Source organism: Lycium barbarum, chromosome 2, assembly GCF_019175385.1.
Source record: "Lycium barbarum isolate Lr01 chromosome 2, ASM1917538v2, whole genome shotgun sequence".
NCBI classification, from domain to species: domain Eukaryota; kingdom Viridiplantae; phylum Streptophyta; class Magnoliopsida; order Solanales; family Solanaceae; genus Lycium; species Lycium barbarum.
In genome coordinates, this window is record NC_083338.1 from 121,498,102 (window position 1) to 121,514,279 (window position 16,178).

Here is a 16,178-nt window from a genome sequence, read left to right on the forward strand (position 1 = left end):
AAGGGCCTTGTGGGTTCATGTATACACCAAGTGTGTATACATATATATACTTGGTGTATACATATGTATATCTAGTACGTAAAAATGAATAATTAGAAAAAAAATATTAAAATTGAAGAAGTTTTAATTATAGGAAAAATTAGGTCGTAATCATTTTATTAAAATAATTTAAAAAGTCAGCCAAATTGCTAATGGGCCTAAAATAGGCTTAATTAATTCTAACCTAGCATGATTATTCCAAGGAAAACTTACTCAAATGACTACCTTCTTGTAGCTTCCTACCATTTGTAGCTACATTTTGGCAAAATAGTGTATGTTTTCGCGTGTATTTGTAGCCAACAAATATATGAGAACACGATAAAAAAAAAAAATAGGATCCTTGATTTTAGCCTTTAACGGTGGAGCTATTAAATTAGATATTAATATTTTTTTTGATGTATTTTAGTGATTTTTTTTTTTGCTATAACGTATTTCCGTGTCCTTTTTTTTTTTTATGTATTTCAGTGATTTTTTGATGTATTTTACTGATTTTTTTTTTGTTTTTTTGTTTTTGATGTATTTCAGTGGCTTTTTTGGATGTTTTTCTTTGATGTATTTCAAATACATTGTGTACATTCCAACTACATATGAAGCTAAAATATATTCAGATTTTCGTGTATTTGAATGGATTTCAACAAATACATTCAGATACAAAGATAAAAAAAATTCAAATACCTGAAATATACATTAAAAAACAATGTGTTTGGCTATTAACAAAATACACTAAAAAATACGCTCAAAAAATACAAAGACAACTACTTTCAAAAACAGTGTATTTGTGAGATGTAGATTTTTTAATGTATTTGTATTTGGCTTTTAACAAATACACGTGGCCAGATTTGAGACACTACCACCATAAAAAACCCTAATCTCCCCAGCACCACCAAAATCCTAATCTGAGACACCACCACCACCAAAAACCCAAATCCACCACCACCAAAAAACCCTAATCTTTCCACCACCAACAAAACCCTAATCTCTCCACCTCCACGTCATCTTCTCCGCCGCCATCTCAAATCAGTGTCATCGCCGCCACCACCAACAATGCACACGGCCAGATCTGTTCCATCACCTCACCAGATAGAGTGAAAAGAGAGAGAGAGAGAGAGAGAGAGAGAGAGAGAGAGAGAGAGAGAGAGAGAGAGAGAGAGAGAGAGAGAGAGAGAGGTAAGCACAGAGGGAGAAGGGTAGGGAGAAGAGAGAGAGAGAGAGAGAGAGAGAGAGAAGTGAGCAAAGAGGGAGAAGAGAGAGAAGGGCGGCGCAGCCATAGTGGTGGTGGTTGTGAGAAGGGGAGAGAGATTTTTTAGGTTTTGAGAAATGAAAAATCTGAAATGGGTAGTGATTGGGAAAAAAGAAAGATATATGTGTTTGGGTATGTATTTTTGATATAGCTACCATATGTAATTTAGAAAAGTTAATTAGCTACTAAATATAGTTAAATAAAAGGGTAGTTAATATTAATAATTACGTCTTAAAAGAAGCTACAATGAGTAAAAATTCCTTATTCCAATTAAGGCCTTTTGGCTAAATTAGCAAAAAAAAATTGAAATTAAATTAAACCGATTATTTCAAATAAAATATTAACAGGATGATTTTGCAAAATAACTCTAATTTCTTTAAATCATGAGCTGGCTAATTTAATTATGGTCGGGGAAAAATATATTTATATAAAAGGATCAATTTTGCTGTATTTATCACTTAATTAATTAATTAGCCTAATTAAAACATTATAGGCAAATAATATAAAAAATCTCAAAATTTTAAGGGTTAAATATTTAATTACTCAAATTATTTAAATTGCTAAAATTTTGATAATTTTAAATAATTAAATAAAGGAGAACCCCTCTTTTTTTTTTAATTAAATTAAATTCAACAAAATCTCATAAACATCATGAAAACACTCATTACTCTCTAAATAAATTTATGATGCATGAAAATCCTTCTTATAATTTAAGGGAATGAAATATTGACATGGACAATTTATAAAAAATCGGTAAAGGCTTTCAAAATGCTCAGCTCATTTATTTATTTATTATCCGGGGACTTTGAGTGATTGAAATAAATTACGGAAGGTCAAAAATTAGGTGTCAACAGTATCTTCCGAGGGATTCCTATCTGCTCCTTAGTTCATTGTTGGTAGAAGAGTTAGAGAAATGCATGTTGACATCTTCATATATTTAGGTCTCGACACATGATATATACATATATTTTCTTTAGCCTGACCGCTTGGACAGTGAGATATTTTCTTTAGCCTGACCACTTGGTCAGTGAGACAGATATGCCTGGCCTACGGGTTAGTGAGACAGATTGCCTGGCCGATGGGTCAGTGAAACAGATTGCCTGGCCGACGGGTCAGTGAGACAGATAGCCGGCCGATGGGTCAGGGAGATTTTACAGTTGCCTGGCCACTTAGTCAGTGAGATATATGATATTATTATATTGGATTTCATATGAGTCAGATCAGCTGAGATGTTCAGGGCATTCTTTGGCATCCAAATTGTTATGTTTAAGTTCAGTTTCAGTTATCTATGGCCTTACATACTTGGTACATTATTTAGTATTGACGACCCTTTTTCCAGGGGGCGCTATATTGATGCCTGCAGGTACAGATAGACAGACTGACAGACCTCCCTAGTAGGCAGGACCTGATATCAGCTGATTGGTGAGCTCTTTTTGTTCGGAGTCGCCAGGTCTTTTGGAGTCTTACTTTTGTGATTACAGACTTGATCAGTAGGTCAGGGCCCTGTCCCGAGCACGATGCAATTATGTTTTCTCTAGAGGCTTGTAGACGAGTTCTGTATATAGTGTAGCAGTTGATAGCCTTACCGGCTTGTATATATCTATTTTGGTATTGTTGTCTTTGTACGATCATAATAGCCTTGTCGGCTTGCTCAGTTGTATATATATGTTTTGGGTGCGTTGCCCAGTTCAGACGAAATAATTAGTGTTTATGTATAGCCATATTGTGGCCTAGTCGGCTAGTTGGTATTGTCTATGTGCAGGTAGGTCCTATTGGCCTAAGTCGAGAATTACCCCTCCAGAGTTATAGATTTAGAGTGGTTCGTTTGGGTCGAGTGTGGAACCGAGTGCAGAACACGCCTCTCTAAATTTGGTGCGTGACAAACTTAGAACCAGATCAGGTCTTTTCTTTGGGAGTCTACAAGTTGTGTCTATTAGAGTCATTGTTATAGATGTGTTGTGCACCACATTGTATAAACAGGGAGCTATATGGCATTTAGAGGTTGGTTACCCTTCTTTCAAATAAAAATCGTGCGGTAGAGCTGAGTCATAGGAGTTTGGGCTTACTATTATATGTTGGTGTTTGTATATAGATCTGTCTGTGATAGGGGAAGCTTTAGCTAGCCAAAGGGCTAAGACAGTAATAAGATTAGGGGTGAGTTACTCTATTGAAGAGGACCTATCCGAGATTATGCCCTCTATCGAGAAAGATCCATCTGAGATCTAGGATGAATTATCCTTTCGAGTGTTCCCCACTCCAGTGACATTAGGAGAGCTGAGAGGAGATCCGGTATCTCCAGGACTACCAGTTCTCCCACTGGCCTCTACTAGCCAGGAGGTAAAGAGAGCAGTATAGTTATCAACACAGCTGGCGGCTTCCTAGACTCAGCACCTTGCCAGGACACCAAATAGTCATATATCTTCTGAGGGATCGAGAAGTCCGCAGTCTTGGGAGTCCATTAATTAGGGCTAGCCGATTTTTACAGAACATGATCTAGATGAGGAAGGTAGACCGGCCAAGAGGGCCAGAGTAGTGCAAGATTACGAGAATCCTCGAGTAGTAGCAGGCCGCAAGATTGTGGGATGCATGACAGGTTACCCCCACAATTGGTGCCGGATCAGGGCTCTCAGGTAGGGGTTGCGAGCATCAGAATCACAGAGCCAGAGTAATTTGGTTCAGAAGAGGCCTCATTGTAGTCAGTATGGTTGGGCACACGCCGGACAATGTCGTTGGAATACGAAAGGTTGTTTTTAGTACGGGAGTTAGTGGCACCAGATTCGAAGATGTCCGAGACTTGATCGTGGGGATCAAGTAATGGCAGAGGTAGAGGTGGAGCTTCTTGATTAGGCGGTGCTCAGGACCGCATTCATGCCTTGGCAGGTCGTCAGGACATGGAGTCCTCACCAGATGCGGTGATAGGTACATTGATAGTCTGTTCATATACTGTTTACGTATTAATAGATCCTGGGTCCAATGTGTTGTATGCTACACTGTTTATTGTGGGAAGGTTTGGTGTAGTGGCAGAGTTATTGAATGAGTCGTCTTCTGTATATACACCTATTTCCTATTTTTGCTAGAAAGACTTATCGCGGTTATTCAGTAGTGGCTTGTAACTGTCAGACCCCAGTAGATCTTATTAAATTACAAATGGTTGACTTCGATGTTATTATGAGTATGGATTGGCTAGCGCTTGTTTCTGCTATCCTTGGGGTACTATACAATGATTGTTACATTCCACTTCCTAGGGGAACTAGTTCTAGGATGAAAAGGCAGCCCGACTTCACCGAAAGATAACTCTATTTCCACCTCCGGGCAGAGAGGATGATTGCAAAGAGTTGTATCTATCATATTATTGGAGTCTAGAGTGCAGAGGCAGAACCGCCGACTCTTCAGTCTATTCCAGTGGTTAATGAACTCCCAGATGTATTTCCAAATTAGCTTTCAGGCATTCCCCTAGAGCCGGGAATTGATATTTGTTATGGATAAGTTACGAGGTACTCAACCGACATATCCCTCCTTATGGGATGGCTCTTGCTGAGTTGAAAGAGGTGAAGGAGCAATCGAAGGACTTGCTAGAGAAAGGCTTCACCAGACCTAGCACTTCGCCCTGGAAGACATTAGTGTGGTTTGTAAGGGAGAAGGAAGGATGTGTATTAATTCTAGGCAGCTGCATACAATAAAGGACAAACACCCACTGAGGATTAAAAATTTATTTGATCAGTTATAGGGTACTAGATGTTTCTCGAAAATGGAATTTAGATTGGGCTATTATCAGGTCAAGGACAGGGAGAAAGATATTCTGTAGATAGCATTCAGAACAATATATGATCATCTTGAATTCCTCGTTATGTCTTTTGTGTTGACTAATGTGTCGGCAGTGTTCATGGATTTGATGAACAACGTAATCAGACCCTTTCTTAGATATGTTCATGATTGTATGCATAGACGATATTATGGTCCATTCTCGATCAGAAACTGAGCATGTAGATCATTTGCGTGTTGTACTTAGAACCCTTCAGAATCAGAAGTTGTATGCGAAGTTCTCTAAATGTGAATTTTGGCTTAAACTCCGCAGCATTTCTAGGGCATTTGATAATAGACGAAGGCATCAGGAATGACATTCAGAAGATAGAGTCTGTGAAGGTTTGTTCTAGATCCATGACACCAATAAAGGTTCATAGTTTTTCTAGGTTTGGCAGGATATTACGACATGTTCGTAGAAAGCTTTTCTTCTATTTTAGCACCACTGATGAAGTTGACTTAGAAAGTAGTTAAGTTTTAGAGGACAATCACTTGTGAGCGAAGTTTCCAGAGTTGAAGAACAGATTGACGTCAGCACCAGTCCTATGCTTCTAGAGCGATCTAAGGATTATGTTGTTTATTGTGACGCTTTAGGTGTCGGATAGGGTTATGTATTGATGCAGCATGGTAAGGTGACCGCTTATGCTTCTAGACGGCTCGGGAAGCACGAGAAGGATTACCGACCCACTATTAGGGATTGACAGTAGTGATTCATATACTTAAGACCTTGAGATTTTACATATGCACCTCGAGTCGACGAAGAGGTACCATGACATCAGAAAGCTGAATGATGTAAACAAAAGTGCAACCGAGTTCGTAGTCGAATGCCCTAATTGCCAACAGGTAAAAGTTGAACATAAGAGGCCTGGTGGATTGCCACAGGAGATAGATATTCTGACATGGAAATGGAACGCGATCAAACGGGTTTCATTACAGGTTTACTCCGATCTCAGGGTAAGTTCGATTCTAAAGGGGTGATTTTGATAGGCTGTAGGTTAGAACGCTTCTTACAAGTCAGGACTATCTATTCAGTTCTATTCATAAGAGATTGTTAGCAGCTCAGAGTCATCAGGAGTCAAGTGCAAATAATCGACGACGAGACATGAAGCCCCAAATAAATGACTGGGTGTTCTTGAAAGTGTCTCTAAAGAAGGGTGTCATGAGATTCGGTAAGAAAGGAAGGCTTAGCCCTAGTTATATCGGCCTATACAGGATTGTACGTAAAGTAGGCCAAGTAGCCTATGAGTTAGACTTACCTTTAGACTTGGAGTCTGTACATCCGTCTTCCATGTATCTATGCTCCGTAAGTGTATCGTAGATCTTTCTAGAGTTGTACCGGTAAATGATATTTAGGTTACATAGCAGTTATCGTATGAGGAAGTTCCTATTGCTATTCTAAATCTCCATGTTCGTAGTGCGGACCAAAAATATAGCCTCCATAAAAGTACTCTGGAGGAATAAGAACGTTAAGGAAATGACTTGGGAAGTTGAAAAATATATGAAATCTAGATAATATCATCTATTTTCGATCTCAGGGTAGGTTCAAGCCACGACACTATTGTCTTCAGATGAGTTCTATGTTACTAGTTACTTTCATTGATCATGTGAGGCCATTATCATTGTGATTGTTGTAGCCCGGTGTGGCATTGCCTTATATTGTTGAGTTGTGTGGCAGGTTGGTAGTAGTATGATTACAGATGGGATTCTGCCAGAACTTCTTTACATCCGAGGATGGAGGTTCCTAAGGGCGAAAGGATGTTACACCTCGTATTTTTGCGTAAAGTTTTGCCGTAAGTGTGAATTGGATGTTTATTCCCGTAATTTTGTATGTTGGATTTGTCGTAAGTTAATCGACATAAAATCAAGGACAAGATTATTTTTAAGGTTATAAGTGTTTATGCTATGTTTAACAAGTGATAAGTAAGTGACGTAAAGGTTAGTGATTTAATGAATCAAAGAGTATAAGTTTCCTCAATGTAATACCCCAGGCTTTCCGGATATCATTTGAATCGGACGAATGTGAGTAGACCCAAGCCCCATAGAACTTTTGTCATAGTCGAGTATGCAAATGAAGAGCTTGTTGTATATAAAAGGATGAAGTCCCGAAATTATTTAAGGCTTGAAAATAAAATGATGGTGATTGGAAATAATATTTGATGTGTGCCAAAAGAGGCTACGGACTAGTACCATATTACATGATCATGATAACGAGTATATGAGGTGTATTAAAAAGAAGTTTTATTTAAGTGAATTGAGATCAAGAATTAAATATGTGTGTAATTGGTTAAATAAGAATTTATGGTGTAAGACAAGAAATTAATTAAGATTATTGAATAAATATTATGTAGAGGGTTTTGTCAAGATGAAAGGGGTGGACCAAAGGAGGCCATTAGGTGTATCATAAGTGATTGATGAGTCAAGGTATATAAATTTTCATGTCGGACACGTGTAAAGCAAGTTAGCTTATCAATTGTTGAACTTTGTAACTATTCTCACAAAGTTGTATTATAGAAAATATGAAAACATACTGTATATCAATTCAACAACTCAAGTCCGACAAAAACTTTCACAAGAATAAGTGATACAGTAAGTTAATTTTCGGACATGGAAAAAGAGAGCTTCATCTACAAGGATGCGGTGTGCCGCCAAGGCTTTTCGAGAGAGAACGAAGGGACCATTTTGCTATTTTTAGGAAAGAGTTATGGAAGCTTTGAGGAAGGGTATCAAGATACGATTCATCGTCTATGACTTTCTACGGGCTCATATGAGTTTTTAAGGTATGTATTTGTTGAAGAACTCACGGAATGGTGATCAAAAGCCGTGAGTTCAAGTTGTAGTAATTGTATATAAGTGCGTTATGGGTTGTTTTCTTATGATATGGAGATCAGTGGGGGTGTGGTAGCTCGTATAAAAGCATTGTATATGAGTGTATATCGGGCTGTTTTGTGTATACTCTTGTGTGTTGATGATTTGGGTCCATGGAGTAGTAAGAGAGGTTGTAGTTATTATTGTTGGCCTTGTTGGTTGAGCTGTGGTTGTTAAAAAATAGGGGAAATACTGGCCGATTCATTTTAGAAATGAGTTATCATTCGATATACGTGATATACTAGCTATACCTAAGTTAATAAAGGTATACCTTTTTTTTTATAGGATTGTCCTACTAATCGAGGGAGTTCGCTGATTGGTTTGTATTGATGACACGAGGTATATAACGGCTATCCTTTCTTTTCTTGGCATGATCTGTAGGCAGTAAGTGCTTATCGAATCTTAAAGAAACAGAACTATTATTTAGAGCTACCATAAAGGTGTAAAGTTTCTAGATGTGGTATTGTATCTTCCGAGGGATTCTTATCCGCTCCTTAGTTCATTTTGGTGGAAGAGTTAGAGAAAGACATGTTGACATCTTCATGTATTTCAGTATACACATGATATGTACATATATTTTCTTTAGCCTGGACACTTGGTCAGTGAGACATTTTCTTTTAGCCTGGCTACTTGGTCAGTGAGATAGATATGTCTGGCCTACGAGTCAGTGAGACAGATTGTCTGGCCGACGGGTCAGTGAGACAGATTGCCTGACCTTATGGTCAGTGAGATTTTACAGTTGTCTGGTCACTTGTTCAGTGAGATATATAATATTATTATATTGGATTTTATGAGTCAGATCATGTGAGATGTTCAGGACATTCTTTGGCCTCCAAATTGTTATGTTTCAGTTCAGTTTCAGTTTCAGTTTCAGTTATCTATTGTCTTACATACTCGGTACATTATTTAGTTTTAACGACCCTTTTGCCGGGGGACGCTGTATTGATGCCTGCAAGTACAGATAGATACTAACAGACCTCCCTAGTAGGCAGGACCTAATATCAGTTGATTGGTGAGCACTCTTTGTTCGGAGTCGCCAGGTCTTTTGGAATCTTACTTTTGTAATTACAGACTTGATGAGTAGATCGAGGCCTTATCCCGACCATGATGTAGTTATGCTTTCTCTAGAGGCTTGTAGACGAGTTCTATATATAGCGTAGCAGTGTGATAGCCTTGCAGGCTTGTATATATCTATTTTGGCAGGGGCAGACCTATGCTCAATGTAATGGTGCTCCAGCACCCTTTAAACTTGACGCAGTCTAGGTATAGTTATATAAAAAATATATGAAAATTGGGTATAAAAACTCGAAAAGCACCCTGGAAATAAAAAACACAGCTGGGTGCTTCGGTTTCCAGGTGGAACTTCAAAGATTTGGGTGACCAGAGAACTTGGGTTCGAACCTTTACTCAGGATTTTATTTTTATTAAATTTAATGAGGCACCCACGACTCTTAAATCCTAGGTCCGCCACTGTATTTTGGTACTATTGGCTTTGTACGATCATAGCAGCCTCGTCGGCTTGCTCAGTTGTATATATATGTTTTGGGTGCTTGTGCCCAGTTTAGACGAGATTGTTAGTGTTTATGTATATCCATATCGTGGACTTGTCCGCTAGTTGGTATTGACTATGTGCAGGTAGGTCCTATCGGCCTAAGTTGAGAATTACCCCTCCAGAGTTATAGATTTAGAGTGGTTCGTTCAGGCCGAGAGTGGCACTGAGTGCCGGCCACGCCTCTCCAAATTTGTGGCGTTACAGGTTTGGTTCGGTTTTTTCTTCGGTTGCTTTTAGTAAAATCAAAACCAAACCAAATATTATCGGTTTTTTAAAATTTAAAACCAAACCAAACCCAACCCAAATAAATCTCGATTTATTTAGTCGGTTTGGTTCAGTCTTTGGTTCGGATTGGTTTTTAACCAAACCGTGAACACCCCTAGTAACAACCATGTTATAATACTCCCTCTGTTCCATAATAAGTAGTGTTTTAGCCTTTTCATTTTGTTTCAAATAAGTGTTTTACGATTTCAAGAAGAAATTGATCTTGTTCTTCCAAACTTATCCTTATTTAGAATCAAGAATCATTAAGTAGCTTTTCTTTTTCTAGGCATTAATTAGGAGTATGTTAGTAAAAATACTCATAACTTTATAGAATGTTTTAAAAGGTGTGCATAAATTAAAAACACCACCTATTATGAAACGGGGGAGTATTACACAGCTCATCAATTGTGCACTTGGATTTCAAGATTATTTTTTCTACAGGTAATGCCAAAAGCTGCCTCTTGGCAATTTTTTTTTTTTTTTTTTTGGTTCCACCTTTTTTATAAACATTTTTTACCAAAGGAAGTTAACTATATGTCGTATGCATCTTAAATGGAGCACAACTGTATGTTGTATGTGTATATATATATATATATATATATATATATGTATCTTCACTATATTCAAGGTATCTTCAATAGTGGACGATTGAATGTTGTATGTATGTAAAATTATCCCACGGTTTTTGTGTATCCGCGAGGTTGTATGTGCGGATACATGCTGGTGAGTGCACGCATACAACCTATCGTGATTGTACCCAGCGTGACTGTATGTGCTAATGTATCAAAATTGAGCGAACAGATACAAGAGTTACATGCATACTAAACCAAAACACTAGCAATGTATCGTAAATATGCAAACTATAGTTGCGTCTCGTAATTAAACTCTAAACTATATTTGTTTATAAAATTTTCTCTTTTTTTTTTAACCTAGAATAATAGCTAATTCAACATTAATGAAGGGGATGAAATCTAGTTACACCAATCTGACTGTAAAGAGTGGTTCATAGATCTTATAGTATCAATTTTAAGCACTGCCAGTCTTGGTAAAATAGTTATTTTTTAAACCAACCTATCTTAATTAGTTGTAAACTTTAAACAAGTATCTTTGAATTATTAGAAGCTATTTGGAAATGCTTGTGCTTTAATTTTTCGTTTTTCACCAGATACTTGTGCTAGTTTCAAACAAATTTAGCCGTCGGTAGATGCTTAGGTAAACAAGTCCAAATTAAAATTATACATTCATTCACATGTGATAAAACATATAAGAAATAAATGACAGAAGTAAAAACGATGTTAATAGGGACGTAGTAGCGTAATAATGAAACAGTCAACCGAAGAATGTGATTGTGGAGTTAGCATTGTTCCGGTTTTTTATTTCTCCTAAATATACTTAATAATACCTTGCCAATACATAATTGAGCGGAAATATTCAAAAATAACATCCTAACATAAAATATTACACCACTTAGCTCAATATACAATATTACACTACTTAGCTCAATATACAATATTACACAACATATACCTAGGTAAAGCATTATACATAACATATCAATCTTGTATAAAAGTATATAATAGTATATAAAAGGAATTTATACACAAATATGAGCTAAACCGAGTAAAAAACTCAAAATATGAGTTACGTGGAGTAGATATTTTCTCCCTGTAGATATAAAGCGTAATTTTCCCTTAATTGAGAAGAAATTACTTAAAAGATCACTCAACCCTTTAAATGAGTTTAGTACAATCATTAGTACAATCATCTTTGTTGGTTTGTTATTTTTTTAACAAAAAAGTTACTTCTTTATCTATATCACTTTAAAAGTCACTCTACCTATTTTCACAAACTTCCGGTCATTACATGCAAGATTGAGTATCAAAGAGAGTGAATATATATATATATATATATATATATATATATATATATATATATATATATATATAAAGCTAAGGTTTTTGGATTATACATATGTGTGTGCGTGCAATGAGTCACATATCTATATAATCAAACACATAAACAATCTTGACTCTTTTTTCCCGTCCAAAATTATCTTAACTCTTTGATACATAAGAAGGCATTTATTTTTTTCTCATGCAAATTAAAATTCAAATAAAAGAGAATTGAATCTCCAGTTGTTCACTGAAATATTTCAATTTGATTACATATATTATTGCATGATGAGTAGTTTAGATTTCTAGCAGAATAGTATGAAATAGGCAGTAGTTAAGCGAGCTACCTCTTGTCCGTTATAAGAATCACGTATTATACATTAAGTTGGTGAATTTGATCGCGTTTCTTTTGGTTATTTCATGAAGTATTATCAATGCATTTATAAATTAATTGTTTTTTTTTTTGTTCAATTGATCTAAATAGAAGAAGAACTATGATAAATATTAAAATTAGATTCTAATATACAAAACGCATGTCTATTAATATCATACCAACAATAATTCGACAAGAACAATACTAAACAAAAGTCACAAAGTTTGCCGAGATTTTTTTTTTATTTTTTTTTTATTAACATATTATAAAAGTTCGAATAAAACTCAATTGCCCATCGTATAGTATTAGTGTATCACCATTCATACTTCTAAAGGTCTATCAAATGTATTTGGAAAATATTTAGTGAATCCTAACACATTTCACTAAATATAAAAAATAATAAAAAACTGAAGAAAAAATTATATAAGAAAAGTAAACAATTGAACACCTACGTAATTGAGAAAGTTAACAACTGGACATCTACGTAATTGAGAAAGTTAAGACGTCTGGCCTTAACTCCTTGCAAGAGTTCTAACTAGATATTTTTTTATAGGTAACAACGAATTAGATTTCAATTTTAATTTTTTATTAATATTTTACCTTAGTTTTTCTCGTTCTAGGAGAAGATAGATTACAAGGAAAACAAGTTTTCTAAGTTATGGAATGATCAAATTGTAAGTGTGAGTTTTTTCACTCTAACTTTGTAATTCTGAGGTTACGCTTTGTCCCCTCATTGTACTCTTTTAATCTATCAAGTAATAAACCGCCACTGTGGGAACCTTTTAAAAAAAAATAGAACAAGGAAAATTACTTTTTACTAATTATAGAGCTCTATTAAATGGTTTTAGAAATTTTAGATTGAGTCATTAATAATTTTTTTCCTATTGTAGTATATATATTTAGTTATATTGTCAAAGAGTACTTTCGTTTTCTATTATTCTAAATTAATTTTCATAAAGTTTTTCAAAACTCAAATATTTTAAGTGATTACGTTTTATTGATAAACTCGTGCTAATTGTATTTTTTCGTTTCAATTGTTGTGATATGCCAACGTTTAAACCAGATTCAACATTATATTCAAACTTTCAAAGTGATTTTAGTGTTATCCAACAGTTGCCTTTGTAGTTTCAAGAGGAAATGGATTTACAAGGAAAAAGAGGGTAAAGGGGATATGGTATTTTAAATAAACTTTTTTTTTTCTTTTCCAGACTTTTGTTTGTTAGTATATTTTTTAAAAGTTGTTTCATCCAGTCAAAAGAGTAAACGGGTAGTAAAGTCCATAATAGTACAGTTCCACAAAAAACAAAGAGCATAATTTTGATATTTATATTAAAGTTTGTAATAGCATTTAGAAACCCTAGTTCCTTTGCCTGTCCTATATAATGATGCTTTATCAATCCTTCTCATTCTCAACTCAACCTGCTGCGGCTGAGATGAAGAGAGTTCACAACGATGAACAAGAGGATGACGACGGTTATGATGATGATGATGAAATCTGTTTTCACCATGAGTCTTCTTGATGGATTCTTCAGATCAATTGAATCAATGAGTTACCAAGTTTGTAAGTTTTTGGTTTGAATGAACTATCTGTTGCAACTTTTCTTTTCTTTATTTGATTATGTTCTATCCATTTGTGTTTTGACTCTTAATCCTTTATAAAATTCACAAATGAAAAAAGAAAAGATATAAACACTCTTGTCCGGATTTTAATTGTCGTATCAGCTTTAATATAAGTTAATTTGACGTTAAAGTGAAACTAAACATTTTAAAATGATTCTTTTTTAGATCCAAAAACTTTATTTTTTCCATCGAGAATAAGTTGTCATTTCAGCATTAATTGAAGGGGATGAATTTCAGTTACCCCAATCTAATTGTAAAGTTGGCTCATAAATCTTCTTATCAATTTAACTACTACCATTTTTGGTCAAATATTTATTTTTTAAATCATCCCTATCTTAAGCAGTTGGAAACTTCAAACAACTATCTTTGATTTATTAGAAGTTAGTTGGAAATACTTGTGCTTTAATTTTTCTTTTTTCACAAAATACTTATGCTAGTTTCGAACAAAATTATCTATTAGTATATGCTTAGGTAACAGGTCCAAAATTATACATTCATTCGCAGCTGATAAAGCATATAAGTTGTTATAGCTTATGGTTGGTCGTATACCTCAAGATTTGTTGTCTTTCAATATAGGTATTTTATGATTTTGTTGCAACAAGAAAACGCACAAGCTTTGAATCTCTTTGGAAGCCAACATTTTACTCTCTTGGTATTTCTTGCTACAAGAAACTTGATTTTTAGCCACTTCTTAATGAATGGACTTGATGACGATCGCTAAATATATACTTACAGCGACTCTTCACAGTAACGAAGCGGATGATATCCAATTGGAAAAAAAAAATTGTATCCCATCGTCAATACTATAATTTAAGCGGGAATAGGATAACGCGTTAAAACAGATAAAGACAGAAACTTTCTTTGTGCAATTTCACATAAACGAAACAAATTCACACAGAAGAACCATCTACTTGTAACCCACAATTTAACCCCCAAAAAAGTTTTAAAACTACATAACCTCAAGAGCAATTCGTGTTTTGAGTTTTGATAATTTTTTCTGAAAGGAACATAGAGCTTGTTCAAGGTCAGTACTCTATTTCTCCATTTGATAATACTTAATTTTTATTTTGATTTCCTTTTGAATATAGAGTTTGGAGTGATAGAATGACTTCTTCAATGAATTTTTGAGTTAATTTATAGTGCTTGATTTTTTCACTGACTTTTACTACAAGAAAGTATAAAAATTGCAACAGTTCTTTTGGCAACAAAAATAATATAGTTGGCAAAAGTCATTTTTTGCTGCCAAAAATTTAATTTTATTGCCATATAGTATTGACTATTGTTGCAAAAAAGTACTTTTGACAAAAAAAAAATTGTTGCACGTCATTACAATAACAGCCGTTGGGAAAAGTTTATGCAACAACAAAAATAATGTTATTGCCAAAAGTACTTTTTGCAACAATAACTCATCTATGACAACAAAAAATATTTTGTTGCCAAATGTCTTCTTTCTCGTAGGGTTTCTAGAAATCTTGGGCTAAATGATTTGTAGTTCTTCATATGTATCCGCGGATAAATCTATTCCGAATTTAGTGTCAGAGTTGTCTTTATGTTGCAATTGGCATATCTTGTTTATTGGGTCTCACCAAATCATGAACATTTATGAAATTATTAGTACTTATTTTATGCTACTGGTGCTTAAAAAGTATTACATATATATGACCTTTGAGTCTGCAATAAGCCTTTAATTTGATTTTGATTTTACATGTGGAAACTCAAAGGTAATTAAGATAGCAGTTTTTGGAGGTGGAGGGCAAGGGTTACAGCTAGACAGATCTCACTTTTTTTTTTTTTAGATTGTTGAGTATACATATTTTCTGCTTATTTCACATTGTTGGGTTTTTCAATCCCTCATTGTTGACAAATGGTCCAAGTTCCCCAAGAATAGAGCTAAAGTATATTTTTTGGTGATTGCATTTTAATAATAAACTCACTTTCAGGCTGCTTAAATCTGTTTTCTTACTAACCATTCATGGTGTACACGTAGATGATCATGGTTCCCAGTAAAAAAAAAAAAAAAAAAAAAAGAAGAAGAAGAAGAAAAGATGAAACATGGACTTTGGAAAGCAAAAGGTGAAGCCCGTGACACATTTGCAAATTCTGCTGACCGTGGTTGGAGAACCACTTTTAAATTTTTGGAGGTCCAAGCCCTTATAGGACAGAAAATTCTCCGGAAGATGCAGGAGTATAAAATAACAGAGAAAGCACAGCATGATCAGGCCAAGTCAAAGTTAATATTTACTACCATTCTATTCTAGTCTCTAATTATTTAGTGCTTCAATCTTGTCAAACACGGAAGTTAATTGCTGGTTTGGTTGGATATTTGCAGGAGTCTGTAGATTTTTCAATTGTTATGATGAGACAAAATGTAAAAGTTAAAAATAATATTCATTTTGGACAAAATGTTAAAAATAACATATATAATATGAACCACATAATATTTTCTTCCTGACCTTTATAAGTAACTACATTCTCCCTCCATCCCAAAATAATTGTCCAAATTTGATTTGACACGAAATTTAATAAAGGAAG

The 16,178-nt window shown here is 34.9% G+C and overlaps 1 long non-coding RNA gene across 1 annotated transcript; it reads left to right on the forward strand.

The window, feature by feature from the left end:
- The first annotated feature begins 13,084 nt into the window (after nucleotides 1-13,084).
- On the forward strand, nucleotides 13,085-15,673 carry LOC132626972 (uncharacterized). The gene is made up of 2 exons (XR_009577728.1): nucleotides 13,085-13,587; nucleotides 15,634-15,673. It is a non-coding gene; the product is annotated as an uncharacterized LOC132626972 (long non-coding RNA).
- The last annotated feature ends 505 nt before the right edge of the window (nucleotides 15,674-16,178 follow it).